This window comes from Grus americana, chromosome 3, assembly GCF_028858705.1.
Source record: "Grus americana isolate bGruAme1 chromosome 3, bGruAme1.mat, whole genome shotgun sequence".
NCBI classification, from domain to species: domain Eukaryota; kingdom Metazoa; phylum Chordata; class Aves; order Gruiformes; family Gruidae; genus Grus; species Grus americana.
Genome location: NC_072854.1, coordinates 45,048,986 through 45,063,538, shown reverse-complemented (window position 1 = coordinate 45,063,538; position 14,553 = coordinate 45,048,986).

The following is a 14,553-nucleotide window of genomic DNA, read 5'->3' as shown; positions in this document are numbered from 1 at the left end:
TTGCAGCTTTGCATCCCTTGCAGCCTTGAAAGAGCTCCTCCGGCCAGGCATTATTTTATTAATATAAAAGACTTTGGGCTTTACAAGTATCACACCTGCGGTACGGCCGTTCCTCGGGGCACCATTCAGCGTGCTAGCAAATACGACCCTACTGACATCAAAAGTTTCCCCTTTCCCTCAGCCCCTTTCAGTGGCGGGTCCCTCCCCTCTCCCCGGGTGGCTGGCCGCGGTCTGGGGAACCTCTCACTTTTTGTCCTCTCCCGACCCTTCTGGGCCACATTCTACGTTTTTATTCAGGCCATCTGCTTGCCGGGGAAGGGAAAACGGCCGCCGCCGTCACCGCGGCCCCTCCTGGCAGTTAGCTGCTTGGCGACATTACCTTTTCAGCCCCGCGCGGCGCGCGCGGGCTGGCGCTGGCTAGGCGGGTTTTTATTTCCGCTTAAATATAGCTGGCGAGGGGTAGGTTTGTGGCGGCGGCCTCCCCCTGCTCCCCCAGAGTGGTACGACCGCCTTGTTCCTGACAGAAGTCTTTCTAAAGACCTGCTCAAGCCTCACTAAGCAGCTGTGAGTTAGGTCATTTTCCCAGGAGTTTTACATGTGGAAAACCGGGCATTAGGAAGGCCTCAGAAAAGGACACCATCTGGCCCCAGTGAAAAAAAAGGATCATGACACTTTCTGTGGTACCAACAGGCCCTGATGAACCATAAAGGAATTCAGGCCTCGACTGTGATCCGATGGTGACTGGCCCAACAATCCCCCCGTGACAGCCTCCCCCATTCAGCCCCGCAGTTATCTCATAGCACAATGGACTTTTGTGCCACGCTGTTTACTGGGGGCGTCGTCAAATCCAGTCGGATTTCTGGGCTCGGCTTCAGCGCCCCTGCTCTTTGCTGCAACATGTAACATGCATCGGGAGAGATAAGGACACAAAGAAGAAGGCTTTTTTTTTTTTTTCCTGGCTTTTTTTTTTTTCCCCCTCCAGCATTCAAACCCCTCACATTTCTTTCACTGTATGGGGGAATAAAAGGTAAGGCTCTGTAGTGGATGCAAGAAAGATCTTTGCTGGGAATTGAGAAATTGCCCCCCCCCCCCAAGTTAAGTCAGACATTGTGGATTAAGGGGAATTTGCACTACTGTTTTCTAAAAGTGAAATTTAATTAATGCGGATTAGGACTTACAGTTTACATGCACTTTTTGTGAGGAAAAAAATTAATTTGTTTATTTTTTTTTAAGCCAACACATCAATCACTATTTCCTCATTTTGATTTTGGAATAATTTCTAAGTAAAAAAGTATTTTACTAGTAGCTGTATTGGATTTATCCCACTTTTTATTTTGTGGCCTGATTTCAATGTATGAGTGTTTATTATTTAATACAGGAAGTGTCTTAATTCGTTTGTACACTGGGCTGCAAGCTGTGTACGGCCAGAAGCAGAAGTAGACACCCCCTCCCCACCTCCCCCCTCAAGGATGCTACCTTCTCCCTGCCATTCTTACCCCCATGCCCCACTCCCACTGCAAGAGAGAGCCTGGGAAAATAAACAGACCTTGTAGCCTGCCCTCAAGGTCACTGCATTGACCTTGAAAGGGTAGGGGGTACCAAAATCCAGAGTCAAGGAGCCTGCAGGGAAACCTGCTGCCTGCCCCCCCCCCAGCTCCCCAGTTTAACCCGGGGCTTGGTGGTGCTTCCACTCGCCAGGCTCCCGTGGCACCACCGGGGGTGAGGACACCTCTGCTGCTGGGACCCCGAACCAGACATGGCTCCTGAGGTCAAACCCAACAACTTTGACATCATCAGAAAACTAGCTGGAGGTTGACGCAGCTCAGGCAGCATGGACATAAGGACGGATATGGCACATGGCTCCCTGTTAGGGCTAAAGTGGGCTAAATTTAGCTGGAGGTTTTGGGCGTGCTGAGACTCCCCCAGAAAGATCTAGTGCCAACTTCACGGGGATGTGATTGGGTTATGATTGACTTTCATTTGAAACAGTGACAGACAGAAACCAGCTGTGAATCTGGCTGTTTGTCCTTCCTGTTTCATGCTTGTGTACCCTCCAAGAGGGCATTTCTTGTGCCCGGCTTGCTGCCCTCACCCTTTCGTGTCGCAGCCCCTGCAGAGCCCAGGTCCCTGGGTGCGGAGGTGAGCACACACACACACAGCGAGAGCGTGCCTGCCTCACATCGGCTGCGTGTCACAAGTCACAGAAGTGTCCCAGGGAACCAAAACGCCATTTATCCTCCTTTTCAGAAGGAGAGAGGAGGAACAAGTTAGTAGCAGAGATTGAAAATAAACCACATCTCCTGGAGTATCACCTAATGCTTTAAAGCATTTATGCAAACTTCTGTTAAAACAGATGTCCAAACTCCTACCGGCTCGCTCGAGTGCCTAATTGAGCTTTGTACACCCAAAACAGAGGTAGGGTGGGTTGGGGAAACATTTCATTGCAACGTTTCATACATTGCCTTAATTGGTGACCCCAGACATTAAATATTGGGCAGCTTATTACTTGTGGTTTCATTACACTCAGCTTATTACAGAGGCCTCCCCAGCACAAAAGACAGACCTCTTCAAAAGGCCCGGTATTATCCAACACATACCCGGTAGCACATCTGCTGGCAATCAGCAGTTTTTAACAAGATCACTCATTCTCTCATTTTCAGCATTCTTTTAATACCCAGGAAATGTTTTACTCTCCATTTCAAGATGAAAAAGGGGAAAAAAGAAAACCTGTGGAGTAACCTCGTCCAAGTAAAACATCATATAACTTCCACAGAAAGAGGACTCTGCTTACCGCTGGACCAGGACATTGTTTGACAAGATGACGTATTAAAGACCAAATACCAAAGTGATTTTAAGAAAAAGCTAGTTCTTAGAAGAATCACTTTATTGTTTTATTTTTGAGACCACGATCCCATTTCTTATGGGTCACAATCTGTACGTATAGCTATTGATGGCTCCCAGTAAGTAAGGGATTTACAGTTTATGCGTGCCAGCTTCTGTGTGTACTACATTGAGAGATGTCAGAAAGGACGAGCTTGACTGCGAAAGAAGGAATTGTGTGTGCGTGTGTGTTTTGAAAGGTCTAAAGATGAGGTCCGCGGCAGCTCGTATCCACTTACTGAAGTGTTTTCGCAATTATGCACAGAGTTATTTATCCTATTATGAGTTACAGCCTTTCAGAGGTTGCCTCTAACCACTTAAATGAGAAAACCGCCAATGACACTCTGAGCCAAGAAGGAGGGAGAGCAGCCCCTGACATGGGTGTGCAATGACGATCAGCTGAGCGGAGCGCAGGGCGAACCCCCCCCACCCCCGGCCGAGTCCTGCCCTCCTCGCCCGCCCCTGGGAAAGGGCTTTTGGGTGCTACAAAGAGCTCTGGCTAAAACAAGAAGGAGCGGGAGGAGGAGACCGGGACACCTTGGGTTGTCCTGTGCTCTGCCACCACAAAAGATATTTATCTAGTCTATTGGCAACTGTTTCAAACGGGAGGAAAACCGGGACGAGGACTTTATCATGCAAATAGTTAAATGTTCTGTAATCTGGGGTACGCGTTCACTTTTTATTCAGAAAGCCCTGCTCGCTGTAATGAAAAATGTCAGGCTCTTTTAATAAAAGAACAATTTGAAAACTTGATATATCACAAAACCATTAATTTTAGCTATTATCTGTTTGACACTTTTCATAGCAATGATTTCACTCTGTAACATGCTTCCCGAGGATTAAAATGATTTTAAAGGATTAAAATGTTAATTAAAAATATAATAGAAATATCAGCCGCTGAGAAGACCAACATAAGTATTTGTCTCTTTAACTGTATAATCATGCTGCTGCGGTTTCCTCCTGGCTCTTTACAGTTTGGAGCTCCAGTTCATGAGGAGGTAAATGACAGATCCAGGAGAGATTCTGTTCTTTAACTATTTGACAATGCATCTGTTTACACTTCACAAAAGCAGCGTTATGTCCTTGAAATTTCTAAAGGTCATTGTTAATGGGATAAATTTTTTTTCATTTTTTTTTTTTTTTTAGCCAACTGTGTCTTTCTTAGCTTGTAAGAGCACTATTCCCGGAGAGGGGCTGGAGGGGGTGGGAGCAGGCAGGTCCAGCAAATTCCATGTGACCAGTTCAGCTGCAATAATCTCTTTTCTCCTTCTGGTCCAAGCTACACATGAGAGCACTCTAGTGTCTTTCATCATTATTTGTCACCCTTTTGTGTCGAGCAACTTATATCCACAGCCATTCCAGCAATTAAAATAAAAAAGGACCAAACATTATTCACAGTGAATAGCTCTGAGACCAGTGACATCAAGTACCAACCAACCCATTGAAGACTGGGTACCTGATATCCCTGGAGTATTTTATGGAGGGAAAAGAAAATGCAAAGCAAAATGAAATCCAGCAAACACACGGTTATATGGAGAGTTCAGAGCCTGATTAAAAGATAGGCTCTCTACAGTGATTTGTCTTACAACATGTTCTTAGTAACGAGAGGAGAGTGGGGAAGGAGGGTGAGAGGACAAGCTCTCAGTTACTGTACAGCTAACTTTAAAAGACGGACACCTTCAAAGTTTATTTGTATGTTCAGGCACCTAAGTGGACCACAGGGCTACATCACCTGCAGCCGCCTTCCCAAATTTTAGGGAATTTAGGAAACCTTCGTCATCAGTACTCTGACAAAGTTAAGCTTTTCTGTGCACTTGTCGAGTGACTTGATTGTGCTTAAGTCACATAGAGACCCCCCCTCGTGTTTTCCTCTGTCTGCAGTTGCCTTCCTGTGCACCTACTGTATGCAGGGGGATTTGTATGCCTAGGGACATACAGCTCCTTCCCCACCTGAGCAGGTAAACAACTATTCATCTTCTAGAAGTTGATTATTTTCTATCGAATATATTCATTTTCCTTTCAGAAAGGCACAACCCTCCCTGAACAAATCCTTGGCTTCAATTTCTCCTAAAATAATAGGAAAAAGCATATTCTTGTATTTTCAAAGGGTCTTCAGACTGAAATGACATTGAAATAAAATAAAACTCCCCCCACAAAACCCAACAGCAATGCATTTATGTTGTATCTCTTAGAGCCTGGATTAATACACCAAGGTATGCACAAGAGAAATGAGTCTTTTGGCAACAAGAGGAGGCAAGAGACTCATCTATTTATGGAAGTGGTCCGATTGTCTAACCTCGGAGTTGTGTGGCGCTATCTGGAGATATTCATTAGTAATTTCTGCAACGAACAGATAAATACTCCATGGTGTTCAAAAATCTACCACATCATTTTATAATTGTGCAATTGGTTAATTAGTGGCACTGTTAAAGAAATGTTCTTTATTTCTAATCAGCATGTGTGAAGATTAAGTTTTCAGGTTCTGATTGTTATGCCTCTGCTATATTAGAAAGCCATCTGCTACCAGCAAAGTTTCCTTCTTTTCAACAGGTAGAGCTTTGTAAGACATCATAAATTTGCCCTTACCCTTCTTCGAAGAAACTGAACACACTGAATTTTCTTATTTCTTACCACAGAGTGGAATATTCCGTAATTCTAAATGAATCATAATAGTTTTTTGGATTCTTTTCACATTTTTTCCTACACCTTTTTTGAAGTGGCTGAAAGAATGGGGACAATATTCCAGTAATGTTCTCAGTGGTGCTGTTTAGATGCAATTCACTTCCCTGTTTGATATTCCTCTGCTTTTAAATTTACTATTCCTCACAGCCAAAGCACCGAACTGGGAGATTTGCAATGGTATATAATATGGGCATTAAGTGGGTTTTTAGGGTCAGTGCAGTCTGGGCCAAGGGATTTGCATCTTGTGAGTCAAAAATTCTTTTTTTTTTTTTTTTTTTGTTCTGAGATGCATTACATCATGTTTGGAAATATCAATAACCTCTGATGTTCAAAGGAGACTAGTTTATCAAGCAACCTAGATTGCTCTGTTCAACTGACCTGCCTCTATCATTAATTTAGGACTTCACCAACTTTGAATCACTAGTAAACTTTACTGCAGATGATTTATATTTTCTTCCAGAGCAGTGTTAAGGTATTGAATGACAATGAACAGAAAACAGATCCTGGCAACACTGTGCTAGAAGCTCTCTTATTGAGGTTGTCCCATCCATTGCTTTGTATTATGCATTAGGAAGCTCCTCTCCAGGGTCTGGGCACTAGCCTCTAGAAACTGGGAAGCGAGCAAATGGATGGTGACTCTCTGTTCAAAATGTTCCCCTGACATTTGACTACTTTAGTGACCCCTCCAGTACGTGCCACATGGATTTGGGCCAGTGCTGCTTTTAAGGTGCTGATGTTTGTGGGTGGCAGAGGCGCTGCCCCAGCTCTGAGCTGGGGGAGGTCAGGGCTCTCAGCCTCTGGTGGGAGATTTCTCTCCCCCATGGACATTTCCTCGGTGAGGCAGGGAGAGAGAAATGCTGATGTGAGACTGGAAGAGTTCACAACTATTCTTCCACTGGACAGGCTCTGTACCTCTGGAAAGATGGGATACAGAGTATATCCCCTGGGGCTCCATCCATACAACCTGTCCCTGGTGAGGTTTTGGTGTGAAAACTGTGCACCTCATATTGCCTCGGAGGGTCTCTGCCCTTCAGTTTGAGCTCACAGATGCAGAGGGAAGCTTAATTTATAAGCATTTTTTAAAGGGCAAAAGAGGAGAAAAAATCCTGACATTGCCAAGGATATTTTTCTGTTTACAAATGACATGAATAAAATAGTGATATATTAAATGCACTGCTCTGTTTGGACCAGATGCTTTCGATTTGTGAAAAATGACCATGCTTCTCTCCCTAGGAAAACCAATCTTTTGCTTTAATGCGATTTATGAAAGAAATCACCATTTGCACATTACTTTTAAATCTTGAGGCACCGAAGAGCGATGCTGGTAGAAGTTTCCTCAACTTTGGTGAACACTGAGCTGTTTGTAGAGATGTCAGCCACAAGATTGGTGGCTGGACCTAGCAGGTTGCATTCAGAATGGCTCTGTGTCTGTTTTCAATTTGAAAGGAGCTGGCTAAAGTGTTGCAAACACTTGAAGCTATGCATTCTGCATTACAATGAAAGTGGTGTCATTATACACATTACACTCAACAACAGCTTCCTTTTTAATACAAGAAGGACATCATAATCAAAATCTGCTGAATATAAAGCTCAGAAAGAGGAAAAAAAAGCTAGACAACCCTGGATGTACCAAACCTTGTAGCCACTGCTATGGACATGGCTTTTTCCCAGCAAAGCTGCCATAACTTGTATGCAACAAAAATATTTGGATTTAAAATATTCATGATACCTGTAAAAAGGATCATTCAGGAAAGGTCATAGCACAACTCCTGTTTCTCTTCGTTTCGCTTTTCAATAGAAGAGCATACAAAGCATATATAATGACAAAACACATGCAATGCATGCACCACCGTGTCACCACTGTACAGATGCAAATAGGAGGCACCAGTTGTCTTGAAACAAGTCCATTTGAATCACCATGACTGTAAATGTGCAGAACTAGAGGCCAAAGTCATTCCGACACAGAAGGGTATGAACCCTTCTGGTTCATTTCTTAGAAGGTAAGTCCAGAGCTGGAACTAGCAAACGCATTGGGCACACTGGCTGCCTAGGCCCTCATGATGGATGACCCATTTCTGTTCTTTGAGAAGCTTCCTTCCTTCAAAATCCCATGTCTCCCCCAGCACCTATTCCCCTGATGAGATATTTAATCAGAAGTAGCTATTTCAGTCCTTTCTCGTTTGTAGGCAAACACCTAAATGAGCAGGGGTTTGTATTCCTGGGATTTACTTGGGGTTTGGTTCCATTTTTATTATTTTAAAGTGGAATAAAAAGGGACAAAGAAAAAGCTTTCCTTGAATGGCAGTTGCACTGTGCTGCCACAGGGTAAAGCGCCTGAGACCTCATTTCTTGGTGTCAGACTCCCAGGGCCAACCTTGACAGTCTCCTGGCCATCCTTGACAGAGCAATATCTGAACCAAGACTCTGACCAAGACTCTTGCCTCTGGGCAGGGTGAACAATAAATATTTTCCCAGCTGAGTTTTAATCAACCCTTTACTGAAATGTCATCAGGTGATTTTCCCTGTAACAAGCAGAACCTTAACCTCAGAAGTCCTTGGGGGCGCTCAGAATAAAATGTCTATTTTCACTGTGCAGAAATGCCAACATCAGGTAGGACAGAGGACACAATGACCAAACATGTTTGTTTTGTTTAATTCTTGGAAGTAGTTTGCTTTTTCTTACAAAGAGATCTGTCACTGCTTTGTTTCTAGAACACTAATATTTAAAACCATCTCCTTATAAACATCATAATAAATTGCAGAAAGGAAAAGAAAATACTGTGGACCAGATAAGCCTTCTCCGTGTTTGTTTCATGCTTGTAAGGACCACCTTTCACTTAGCTTTCCACCATGTACTATGATGGGAACAGAGATAGGAGAGGTGGTTTCCCTGATAAAGTTACAGCTTTTCTTAAATGCTAGATTTTGCCACTGGCTATTATGTTGTACCGGGTGTGCCATGAACACGTGGTAAGATTTGCTCTGTACAGCAAAGAGACAAAGATTGAACACTTCTAGAAATCCTGCTTTATGTTCATAAAACTATTGTGGAGCATCTGAAAAACCAAGTTAAAACTACAAGTTATTTTATGGAATACAAATGTGTGATATTTTAAATTGCCATTTCTGAAAAAACAGAATATGACATAGTAGTAACGTTTAAGTATGTTTTGGAGAACACAGTTCAAAATTAATTGAACTTATAAGTTGAAATCATACCTGGTTATTCTGGATCAGAATGTGATGATGTATATTTATATTGTGTTCTTTTAATATCCTCAGCCAATGAAACTCTAGAGTATTCATGTTGTTGATTAGTTCAGTGTTTGATTTCTTTGTGGACCCTTCCCCCAACTCTCATCTTTTAACATATTTCTGTGGCTCATATAGGGATTAGAAAAAAAACTACCACAAAACTTAGACAATACTGGGGATTACATAGAAGACTAATGAGGAAGAAAAAAACTCCGAAGCGAGGTGGAAATCGAAGTGATGGGCGCTATTTTAACATGGATTCAAGGGCTCCTTTTTACACACTATACTTACCACGTGCTGGTTATTTTCCTAGAAACTGGATGAAAGACATGTATTTCAGACATGAAAAACTTTAATGAGAAGATAAACTTTCTTAATGATGGGATTAACTGTTTCTCTGAATGCTACCGTGGTGAACTGTGTTTCTTTGTAGGTCTTTAGCAAAGGGTCCATGAGCCGGCATGGAAAGGGCATTGCTGCACTGAAGTAAGGGAAGGCAGCAGGCAGGGGGAAAAATGGGGCTTGCAAAGGAAACTCCAACAGGTTGAACGGAGCTCTAGGATCAAGAAGAACAGCACATATAAACATATCATTCACTGACTTAGTCTTACGGGAAACACCACCACACTCTCAGGGCAAGTTTAGTTCTGCCTGATTGGGATTGCAGTTAATAGATTTGGCAAATAACATACGAAAGGGAAACGGCAGTAGATCTCAGCTGCTTGCATGTACCTGGCTTTCATCCCAGCAAAGGGACATGACAATATTTGGAAAACACATAGAGTGGGATTTGAAGGGATGGTGGTGTACTCTTAAATCCTTGTGACTGCAACAGCCTGTGGGAATGGAGTGTGGCTCTTTGGTGCCAGCTGTTTTGGGAGTGAGGAGTGGAAGATGAGGCCTGAGGGATTTATCACTGACTTGCAATGGGAAGCAAGGGAGCCTGTTGTTTTTGAAAGACTCAGATATGGTACTTGGGCATTTCCTGCCATCGAGAAGACACAAAATTGGCAACCGACTAAAATGTTTTGCCTTTATTTATAACAGGACCTTTGTCAACTGCCAGTGCCCACATTCACGGGTAGTCCTTGGAGCAAAGGCAGCCATGACAGAGAGGTATAAACATTTTAGGTGCAGATCCTCATCTAACATATTTCAGTGCTGATCTACTGCACGGTGGTATGGCTAAGCTGTAACAGCGAAGGTGCTGATCCCCAGAGGTCTAATGAGGTAAATTTGAGGTGTGTTACTTGGTCCTTCTCTGATGACATGGAAAATACCTCTGTGGGTAAAAGGAGCACAGAGACTTTTGGCTATAGAAACCTGGCCATCATTCAGTTGACCTTCTTGACTGTTCAGTACAGATTTCCAGAACACATTTTCTGCTCCTTTAATTGATGCAGCAGGCAACAGCACTAGCAGTAGGACTTCCTTGCTCCCTTGGGTGGGTGGAGAAAACTTCCACTGGCTCTACTTCAAGATGCTACTGAGGCCAAGAACTTGGGAAGATCCAAAGAAAGGATTTATTGTTGAGGCAAACACCCTGGTATTAGTCAGTATAAATTAACTATACTGATAGTAACTTTTATTTTCTGTGGCAGGGCAGGAAAAAATCACTCATTTTCTGGGTTTCAGAAGAAACTTTGCATCTGAGAAGGATATTTAGTCATTACCCAGGATAGAAGAAGTTTGTATTTCTCTTTGTTTCCTGAAGTCCACCCTGGTGGTGGTTCCTGCAGAAAACAAAACTGGGCTAGATGAACCATTTGCCTAATTCAGTTTCACACGTCTCATGTTTGTGGCTGGTCTTCAGGGGAGCCTTGCAGTGGGTGCGAGGAGAGATGTGGCTCTTGAGTGAAGCCCAGCAAACCCCCATGAGCGCTGGGTGCTGCTGCCCTTGTCCAGCTAATAACCAGAAATGAAGTGTGAAGAGATGGACCAGTCTTCCAGTGTAGCTGACAAAAGGGGGAGAAATTTGGGCTGGTGTAATGCTTTCATGAATGCTAAGCTTTGGAGGGATACAGAGAGCAAACCTTCCCAGCAGTGAAGCGACGTGGCCCCAGACTCTACCACTGAAGCGTTGTGTAAATTACACAACCTAGTCACACACACACACAAATCCACTGAGCCTGCAATGTTTTATTTGATGTTTCATGGAAGAGCTGATCCCTTCTCTTGGGGATCAGGGATAATACCAAAGGGGTACAGTGCTTTTTCTTTTGGCCTGGTGGGTAACAGGAGCTCGTGTACTAAATAAGTTATCTGCTAGGAAATGTAGGTGTACTGCTCCTTCGGAGTGTCTGTGGGATGTTAATTCAGAAGTGGTGGGAGCTGATGGCTAGCGGCACTGCACAGGGCTTCTGGGGACAGGCAGAATCCTTTGCAGTGTACTTCAAAGGGGGTTCTCAGTTAGGGGAAAAAAAGGATAGATTTTGAAGTTTCTTTCTGCCAGAAGGCTTTACTGCGAGCCCCTGAAGTTCTTCTTTTATAATCAGGGATGAGATAGGTACTTTTTCTTTCTTTTCTGCTTAATTTGGGCCAATATATTTTGAACCCTGTGTAAATTCTTGTATGAGGAGAAGACTGAATGTACTGTTTATTTCTTTGCCTTCTGTGTTGATCTGGCTTCTTTTTTATTTATTTATTTTTAATTAGAGACTGAGCCTCAAAGGATATTTACAAGGAGACCTTAACCACTGGTTTGGCATTCATTCAGCATTCATTCTTGAAGCCAGTGAAATTATTCTTTGGCATTAAACATTGTATGAACATAATGCTTTGCTGTATGAGACCGAATTAGTCACCACCTTCCAGGACTGAGGCCCAACCTTTCAATACTTTCACGTTCACTCTTCTTGAGGGCGCATCAGACATAATGCCTGATCTGGGAATGAATCTGCACTGATTTTCAGCTCTCTTTCTCCCCTCCTCATCATTGGTTTCTGTCTAAGACCTCCTGAATGAAAAACAAATCTACCAAATGAGAGACGTTCAGTTCTTGTGTTTTGAAAACGATGTTTGTACAGGATCAGGACTGGAATTGGATGCTTCTCTTACACCTGCATCCATAATACAGTAGTCTCCCGGGGCACAATTAAAATGCCTGTTGCACATATGGCTGTAGTGGGGATATTCTCTGAGACCACAGGGGCTGGACAGGACATGTGCAGCAACCCAGGCCCCTTGGTTCTGTGACCTTAGCAAGAAGCTGTGAGGTGATTAATTTTCCTGCTAACCACCTTGAATTGAATGGTTTGTTAATGAGATGCAGGAGGGCAGTGGGATCTCTTTTGATGCCTCCCAGCAACGTCTTCCCAATGACATTGTGCTGTGTGCCTCAACTTTCTTGCGTTCACACTTGGAGAAGCCTGTGACAAGGAAGTCTGAAAAATTTCTTCCAATTCTGTCCAGAATGGGACACAACAGACCTGGAAGTAGACAACCTAATGCAAACCCCAGGTACAAACTTGGGTACAAATTAATCCAACCGATCATTTCAGAGTGAAAGTCCTTCTTGATTAGAACCTGCTGAGATATGTTTTGGATATTTTAAAAATAATTTTCTCAAGCCACATCTGTTTCAGAGCTGGGAATATCCCAGTTTGTGCTCACAAAGCTCAGACGAAATGTTGCTTTCTCAAGAGGCCTTACAACCCTTTTCCACATTGGCATACTATTTATTAACCACTTGTACTAATCATGGTGAGGTCTGCAGGTTCATGAAATGATTTGCACCTTGATAAAATTGGAAAAGTTTTCTCCAGATCAGAGAGCTTCCATGACCTAAAAATGCACCCTGGGTAAAATTCAGCCCTAAATTTTCATGGTTGGAATGTTTTTTGTATGAAAAATGACTGTAAATGGTGATGCTAGATGGTACTTTAAATGGCTTCTTACCTGTTTGTACTCTATGATTTGGTTTTGGACGTATTATAAAAACAGAAGGCTTTGAACTTTGGTCCATTTAGGTATAGGACTAAACATTTTCTCACAGTGTATATATGGAGCAAAGTAAGTGTCACGTTTGCTGACTGTTATTTGGCAGTCTATAGCGGTAAAATATAATCAGATTCTAAAGAGAACTGATGGTTCCATGTGAATTACTGGTGGTGCAGTTTGTGTTAAGCTATGATTTTATGTAGCTACAGTAACTACTATCTGATCCATTTTTAATTTTTAATTTATTTCACAGTCAACAAGGTTTAATCTCACAAGAAGATTAAAAAAATACAATTTTTTTAAGGCCACCAAAGGACCAACAGCCTTCCATTTAATTCACCCATAAGCTGAATGCCTTGAAAAGATGTGTGACTTGTTTGGCGCTGACCCTAGCAGAGTATGATATTAATAGGTTATTGACTTGGTAGGTCTTAAACAGCCAGAGGGAACATCACTTGCAGTAGCTGCAATGCACTGGAGGTTTGTTTCATTGATTGGGCTGTTTAACCCATCATCTCCAGGCATTTAAACAATGATATACGCTTGACAAACCTAATATTTCATTCTCTATCTGGGGACCATGAAATAGAAATTAAAGGAAAGAAAAAGACAACTGGACAGATACATAGCAGAAAATGATGATAAATGAGAGGGAAAAACCCAGACAGATAATGGCCCAAATTTTGGACTGTGCCATAACTAAGAAATATATATAAAATAACAAAATTTTCTATAAGAAAGGTGGCGAAATGGCAGAAAATACATCTGAGTCATGAAAGACTCCGAATTAGCATGAATTCTGAAATCATTGTAAATTAGGAGTTCTTCTGCTCTGTGCTGTTGGGGAATTTGATGGGGTAAAAAGTGTGTTGGAAGACATGGCCCTTTCCATTTACAAAAAGTAATGGCAAGGATCAACAACATGCTGAGCACATACAGCATGGACTGAAGGAAAGGGATTTAATTTTCAGGACTGATGCTAACTTAGCAGTAAAGATAAATGTAGTAGCAACAATAACAATGATAATGGTGGGCTTCTGGGTATGATTAGATAGAATATTACAATGAAGGTCCACATGAGATATTTAAAATACTGGTTGTATCATGGGCTGTTGCATGTGTCTGCAGCTAAAGGTTCATTTACACCTCTGACAGCAACCTTAGCAAGGCACAAACCACTGCCTGGAGATTTTGCTCTCTTCCCATTGACAGTCTAATCTTTAGACAGCTAAAATTAGTCTGGGTGAACATAGCTATTTTGGGATCTCTTACTTCCTTTGACTTTCCTTAAATAACCAAACCATTATATAAGCAGAAGTGTTTAGGCCTCACTTTTGCAAATCAAAGTGTCATAGCCACATGGGGTCCTAAAAAAACCGAGGATATTCCCATACTAGAACAGATCTAGCAAGAGCCACCGGCACTTGGTCAGTGCAGAAGAAAGGATCCATGGTCTTCAGATTGAAGTTACCGAGATGGAAATTGAAAAAACAGTGTGAGACTTACACTGCCACTTGCATACTGTAGAAAACAAAGAGAAAAAAGTTGAAGATGTTTTTGAATAATCCAGAACAATCCATGGGAAAAAATAGTCAAAAACTTATGAAAGAATTGTTACAATTGTTATTATTTTTAGTTAGCCATTTCCAAAAGGCCTGAACAGAAAATAAAATGACCTTGAATGCAATATGCATTACCTAAATTTAGCCATCTAAGAATTAGTCCCTGGCCTAGCATAGTTATCTAAGCTCTCTTTCTAATCAATGAAGATGGAAAGGCACTTTGAGAAGGTGGCTC